Here is a 7,902-nt window from a genome sequence, read left to right on the forward strand (position 1 = left end):
TACCTGCAACACAACGAAACCAAAGCACGTAACGGACATACATATTGGGGGATCTTAGAGAGGAACTCCTCTCTAAGATCCCCCAATATGTATATCACACATGAACCTTATTCTACCACAAGATCACCTTGTATTTGTTCACACCACCTTGAGCCTGCAAATAGGTGGGGAAATGTGGGATACAAAAGTAACAAACAAATAAATAAATAAATACAAACTTTTCCTGACAATAGTTCTGTACAGAATCTGGAGCTATCTTTTGGTTTATTTTGTGAAGGGCAGTGTGGGCAGGCCAGCGTATGTGTAAAGCACTGTAAGGTATGTAACTGCCCTTTTGATTGCTGAAAGAAGTCAGGGCTGTGTTTTCTTTTTTTTGGGGGGGGGGGAGGTGACTTTTGAGTATTTGGAGAAAAATTTGGACAAGGCTGTGTTACTATAGACTAGTTAACTGTTATCAAGGGTAAGAGGGAGGGAGGGAGGCTCTTTGCGGCCTAAACCCTTAGGTAACAAGGAACAGGGTAAGAGCATTTCTCCTTACCCTATTTCTGTGACTCAGTGGCACCCTCAAAAGAGAGAAAAGGAAAGTGATCCCATACCTGCAGGAGTTTTGAATCCACATGCAGAGTGAATAGGTCCAACTAAGTCAGGGCTGTGTTTGAAGCTGGACTTACTTATAGACTTATAGAGGAATACTCCTGTTTATCAGTTTGAAGAACTATATAATCTGAAAAGAATCTTATTTAGGAAAATTGCACCGTTGTGGGCCGTGACTACCTGGAAAACCCAAAGGAATAAAGAAAACCCTGATCCTGAGTTGTCTTGCCTATGCACAAAATAAATTAACACTTCCAAACTCCATCTCCATGCCTTACTTGAGGGCCCTTTTACTACAGGACTGCAGCGCTAATCCGGAACAACTGCCGGGCTGCCATAGGAACCTGGCAGTGATTCCCACCCCCCAGCACACGCCATTTTTTATTTTTGTAGCTCCAGGTCTTACCCAGCAATAATCAGTGTCCTGGTTAGCTTGGGAGCCCTTACCGCCACCTCAATGGGTGGTTCACTTACCGCACAGCCATTTCTTTAAAAAAAATCTAGCCTTTTACCTGCTGTAGTAAAAGGGGGCTTCAACATGGGTCAAAAACATGCACTGATGCTAACGCAGGCTCCCTGTTACCGTAGCCGAGTAAAAGGACCCCTTGATGTTTTGCAAAAATTATCTAATCCTGCCCAAGTTTTAAATATAGAGGCAATGTTGCACCTTTTGATTGCAGCAACCTTTTCGTGTTTCCCAATGAGGCAAAGTTAACCATTCGTATGATGACAAGTTGGCCTTTTCTTTCCAATCTGACACAAGGACCAACATAAGACATGATTCTCAGGAACTGTTTCCCCCAAAGCTGATGAACGCAATATAACTATTATATAAAAGGATTTCTTGAATGGAAAATATTTTCCAAAATCAAGTCCCAGAAAATAGGAAGATTACGCAGGCTCAATGCAGCTTACATGGGGCAATGGAGGGTTAAGTGACTTGCCCAGAGTCACAAGGAGCTGCCTGTGCCTGAAGTGGAAATTGAACTCAGTTCCTCAGTTCCCCAGGAACTTTTTTACTGAGGCGCACTGGTGTTTTTAGCACGCTCAACATTAGAGATGCCCATGTATTCCTATGGGCGTGTCTAGCATTTAGTGCACACCTATTTTTAGCGCGTGCTAAAAACGCCAGCGTGCCTTAGTAAAAGACCCCCATACAGGGTAGAAAATTCCAACATATGAGGCAACTTTCCTATATCTAAGTGTGCACCCTGTACATTATCTATTCAAAGAGGATAGTGCCATAGCAATATCTCTAAAGCAGGGGTTTTTAGCCCAGTCCTTGGGACACACCTAGCCAGTAAGGTTTTTCAGGACACTCACAATGAATATTGTGATAAGAGGGTGTCCTATCCGGGCTAGGCCACTAGAGGGCGCTAGTAGGAGAATAGGTGGAGGTCGCTAGGACCGGGTAGAGCCCTGGGATGCTCACAGGTGGAGGAGGTTATGGGCTGGGTCCTGTGTAGCTAATTAACCACTTTATACCCCACCTGAGTGTGAAAGGAAGAGAAGTGAGCTAGCAGAAGAAGAAGAGAGAGCCCCTGGAAGATACTGGCTAACCCTATGGACTTGTGGTGGACTGTGTGTCCAAAAGAGAAGAAAGGACTGTGTGTCTAGAACTGTGTGTTCAAAGAGGGGACTGTGTGTCCAGGACTGTGTGTCCAAAGAAGAAAGGACTGTGTGTCCAGGACTGTGTGTCCAAAGAAGGGGGGCTGTGTGTCCCAGTACTGAGAGAAGCAGGCTGCAATGCCTGGGGTTAGAAGTCCCCAAAGTATTGAAGCTAGTACTGAGCCCATGTATCTGTGTGGGGAGGCTCAGTGTGAAGATCTATGAAAGCATAAAGTATTAAGCTAGAAGAAGTGTGCCCAGGGGCTGGAATAAAGAGTTGCCTGAGAAATATGCAGTTAGTGAGACCTGTTTAATCTGCATATTGAGCACCAGGTCACCCTGAGTGAGAAGGGGGATATCACAAATGGCACCCCAGATGGGATGTGCGTGACTGTTGAACAACCACCGGGTGATAAGGATATCGGAGGATCCCTGCTACCATTGGCAGTTGGAAACCACTGTGGGAAAGGTGGAGCCAAGGGAAGAGCTGAGGACTGGTGTGGACCCAGGCAGTCGGTGTATCCCCAGTGAAGTGAGATGGAGGTGTCCTGGGAGGTTCCAGAGGCCGTGTTCCAGAAGCCTGTCGAGGGGGCCAACACTAGCAAAGGCACTTTGCTCACCTATCCCAGGTAAAGGGTACCTAGGGGGGAGGTGAGGGTGGATTGTAAGTTCTGGAGGCTTGGGAGTGGCTGTAGAGGATGGAGGAGGCCACAAACACACACACACACCCACAGACCACAGGGCAGCGCAAGTGTGGGGGGCCAGGAGCGTGAATAGGCCACACTTGGATGTGTTTTTTTTTTATTGCAGGCTGCACCACATCGGACAGCCAGGAAGGATGGAGGCCTGAGAAGCCGGATGAGCCAGAAAAAGTGTATACCCTCCTGGAAGAATTGCTGCTCCTCAGTGGAGAAGGCTTAGAGGGTTGCTGAGGTAGAGCAGCAATTATTTTAAGGGGGGTATATGATAAGTAAGAGGGTGTCCTATCCGGGCTAGGCAACTAGAAGGCGCTAGTAGGAGAATAGGTGGAGGTCGCTAGGACCGGGGAGAGCCCTGGGATGCTTACAGGTGGAGGAGGTTATGGGCTGGGTCCTGTGTAGCTAATTAACCACTTTATACCCCACCTGAGTGTGAAAGGAAGAGAAGTGAGCTAGCAGCAGAAGACAAGAGAGCCCCTGGAAGATACTGGCTAACCCTATGGACTTGTGGTGGACTGTGTGTCCAAAAAAGAAGAAAGGACTGTGTGTCCAGAACTGTGTGTTCAAAGAGGGGACTGTGTGTCCAGGACTGTGTGTCCAAAGAAGGAAGGACTGTATGTCCAGGATTGTGTGCCCAAAGAAGGGGGGCTGTGTGTCCCAGTACTGAGAGAAGCAGGCTGCAAAGCCTGGGGTTAGAAGCCCCCAAAGTATTGAAGCTAGTACTGAGCCCATGTATCTGTGTGGGGAGGCTCAGTGTGAAGATCTATGAAAGCATAAAGTATTAAGCTAGAAGAAGTGTGCCCAGGAGCTGGAATAAAGAGTTGCCTGAGAAATATGCAGTTGGTGAGACCTGTTTAATTTGCCTATTGAGAACCAGGTCAGCCTGAGCGAGAAGGGGTAGCACACTAATTTACATATGATCTGCATATTGAGCACCAGGTCACCCTGAGTAAGAAGGGGGATATCACAATATGCATGAGATAGATTTGCATGCCCTACCTGCATTGTATGCAAATTTATCTCATACATATTTATTGTGGGTGTCCTGAAAACCTGACTGGCTAATTGAGTCCTGAGGACTGGGTTAGAACCCCTGCTCTAAAGAGTCTGACCAGTTAAAACCCAGTTGTCTCAGAAATGTGTGGAGTATATGAGAGGTGCATTTTAATACAATTATGTAATCTGAATAAAAGTAGTTTTCCATAGTAGGGGTACAGTCTAGCTGCTTCTAAATAAACCTATCTAGGGATATCAACATGCAAATGATCTTTGAACCAGGACTGCTGAACTTCAATTTTTGTAGGGCGATAAATGATTTATTGTACCACAGGAATCTACTAATAATACTTTCTATTTTTTTATACTCTGCTGGTGGGAAAGGGAGAGGAATCATGCTGAAAATATAACTGAACTTTGGAGTGAGTACCATTTTAATGGCCTCCACCCTTCCCCAACATGAGAGAAATAGAGGAGACCATTTATTCAACAGATCTTTCAACAACTGAAACAGAATATCACCGTCTAACTTTAGTCTGCTCAATAGTATTACTTTACCAAACCCCTGCCTCCCCCCCCCCCCCCCCCGTCCCCCGGTATTTAAACTTATTTGGCTCCTACTTAGACAACATTGTATCTACAGCAAGGATTTGAGAATTCATCTCATCCAGGTAGAAGCAGTACTGGATAGTCTACGGACTGCTAGGCTAATAGCAAATCCTAAAAAGTGCTTCTTGGGAGGACAAGAAGTCCAATACCTGGGGTTCTTGGTTGGTAAAGGATAAGTAAGACCCCAGATCTGGAAGGTAGAGGCAATCACCCAGGTACCAGTACCCTAGATGAAGAAATGGGCATGAGCCTTTCTCAGGCTCACTGGTTATTACCACTAGTTTATCTCGGGGTTTGCTGAAAAAGCAGAACCATTAACCCGCCTCCTGCAGAAGAAGACTCCAGAAAAGATATACTGGACTGAAGAACTGGATGCTGCCTTCCGGACCCTGAAGAGGGACATTTGCTCAGAGCTGGTGCTAGTCAGCCCGGACTTCAACTGGCCCTTTATTGTGCAGACTTGGGGCCATCCTTTCTCAGGAAGTGGAAGTGAAAGACCACTTGGTGGCCTATATTAGCCAGAAGCTATTTCTGAGGGAGAAGAATTATGCGGTAATTAAAAAGGAAGCCCTAGCTGTTAAATGGACCCTGGAGACGTTCCTTTTATTAGTGCAACACTTCCTAATGGTCACCAACCATAAACCCCTTTAGTGGATGGCTCGCCATAAAGACTCAAATGCATGTGTTATGTGCTGGTTCCTTAGCCTCCAGTCCTTTAGCTTTTGGGCAGGCTGAGGGCTGATTTTTTGTCTCAGGTGGACACTGATACGGCACGCTCTCAACCAGGTACGGTTGAGCTGAGGGGGATGGTATGTGAGGGGGTATATAGAAAACCGACTCTCACCCTTAAAAAGGAGCCACCTTAAAACCCTTAGCCCCATCTGGGGAGGAAGTAAGGCGGGAGGGGTGGAGTCAAAACCAGGAACTATAAAAGGCAGGGCCAAAGTGGGGTTAAGAAGGCCCAGAGGGAAGGAGTGAAGGCCTACTGCATACATCTTCAACACATACTTATGAATCAAAACCACAACAGCCAGGTAGGCCAAGTGTAACTTAGACCTTATAGCTTTGCATGTTGGATCCAACCTGAAGCGGGCTGGCTGGTAAAATGTTAAGAAATGTACTGACAACTCTGGGAAGCCATCCCAGAGCCAAGAGTAAGTATTGCTTTACCAAGAGACTGTAGAACACGAAGTGGTCCTTCAGGAGCAGGCTATGGAGGACATTCTTCTGTGCAAAGACTAGATTTGCACTGGATTTTTCCTTGCCCTGTGAACTCAACAGGACCCCTTCCCCAACACCTTTAATAAATGTTAATTTTGCTCACTCTAACCTGCTGTGTGGTGTCACTTTATTCAGGCCCCAAGCCCAGCTCGCTTATGGTATCGCAGGCAGCAAGAAATGAACTTATTTATACGCAGTTTTAGTAAAGGTATGTGAATGTGTTGCAGGAATTACCACTATTGTTAGCAGAATCTGTGGTACTTCAGGAGTCAAACAGCACACACCAGAATGAGGGAGAAATCTTCTTTATTTGCCAGCAAACAAAGTAGGACATCAGCATTAAGTCTCTTCTTCTCTTTCTCAGCTCTCTGTGTCTTTGTGGCTTCTGTCTGTCCTCTTCAGTTCTCTTCTCTCCTTCTCAGCTCCTTCTTCTGACTGTACCAACGTAAGCTGCCTCTGCTCCCAGTTATATACAGTTCTAACCCCCTCCTAGCCCCCCTTACTTTCCAGATGGTAAAGAATAGATTGATTACCCTGTCTCAACCAATCATCTCTGTACATATATTTCCAAAATATCAGTTACATAGGTTCCAGACATTTCCTAACTGACCTATGACCTGGGGCCTCTCACACTAGACAATTTGGCTCCTATCTCTTGACATTTTATTATTATTCACATAATCCCAGTCATAGCTTAAACTGGGTTCATTTAGGGGCTAAGAGGCCAATCTTACATTTATTATTCTCATATTCCTAGTCAACTTCATACTAACTGCTAACTGAACTCTGGCATTCATTAAGGGGTCAAGGGCCTGTCTTACTTAATAGCATACAGATATAGTTTGTTATTACTTTCAGGACCATTCCTACATTTACCTATAATTAATCAAGACTTTTCTTGACCTCTTTCATACATTGAACTAGCTAGGACTGTAGGTAATTCAAGCCAGATGCTGACCTCTTCAACTGCAGTCTTAAACAGCAGACAAAAGCTCCCTTTAAAAGTAAAACTGAGTTGAACAGACATTCTACACAGAAACAAAACTTATTCTAGAACAAGCAAAAATCAAAATCCTTATAAGACATATTCTAAAATACTTATAATGGTATCTATAATATCTAGAATATCTATGTCTAACCTGTTTCCTTCTAACTAGCATTTTAACCTAATCCTGTAAACTACAATATGCCTTGCTTTGCTGATCCCCTCAAGATTTAATGGCCTCCAGCTGTGGTAAAATAATATCTATGAACTAGCCTTAACCATCCATCACTCACAAGGGACAGAGTTTCATTTCTCACTGACCTTTCTAACCTTTAGCCCGGCAAACGCTAGACATTTGAGTAAATTAAATCCAGCTGGCATTCCTCCATCTCTTGCAAGACTAAAAAGTTAAATACCATTTATTTCTATGCCCACTCTGTCTCAAATGTATTTGCCCAAAGTGTGAATACACTGATCATTTTTACCCTTCCTGTACTCCTTTCCATCTTCCCAATCCCACCCTCTACCCTCTGCAAATTGTGGTAACTACAATATACAGGGGTGATGGATGGTGTGCCCCCAATCCAGTGGCATGGCCAAATGGCTAATTTAGGGTGAGACTGAGCCCAAAATAGGGGGCCTGATATTTCATCTCCATCCCTCCCCACCAATGCTCCCCCCAAACCAAAAATAGAAACACCTGAGCTGACAGGGATCCCAAAGCCCCACCAACCAAAAACCTCTTTCCGGACAGAGCTGTTGCAACCTGGGCAGCCAATAGCAGTTTCCCCTGAGCTACCACTGGTCCCTGTGCATGCTCAATTTCATGCATGTGCCCACAGGGCTTGGGCTGGGGGGGAGGGGTGGCAGCTTCAGAAAAGCTTCCTACCTTTAAAAAAAAAATTGAGAAGCGCCGAGTAGCAGGCAGCACCTCGCGTCTGCCCTGCTAGTAAAAATCTCCTGCACGTCGTCGGGCCTTCCCGCATTGAGTCCCGCCCTCCTCTGAGGTAACTTCCTATTACCTCAAAGGAGGGCGGGACTCAATGCCGCATGCGGGAAGGCCCGACGACGTGCAGGAGATTTTTACTAGCAGGGCAGACGCGAGGCGCTGCCTGCTACTCAGGCTTCTCAAAATTTTTTTTAAAGGCAGTGGTGGGTCGGGGGTACTCAGATGGGAGAAGGGTGTGGGAT

This window comes from Microcaecilia unicolor, chromosome 1, assembly GCF_901765095.1.
Source record: "Microcaecilia unicolor chromosome 1, aMicUni1.1, whole genome shotgun sequence".
In the NCBI taxonomy this organism is placed as follows: Eukaryota; Metazoa; Chordata; class Amphibia; order Gymnophiona; family Siphonopidae; genus Microcaecilia; species Microcaecilia unicolor.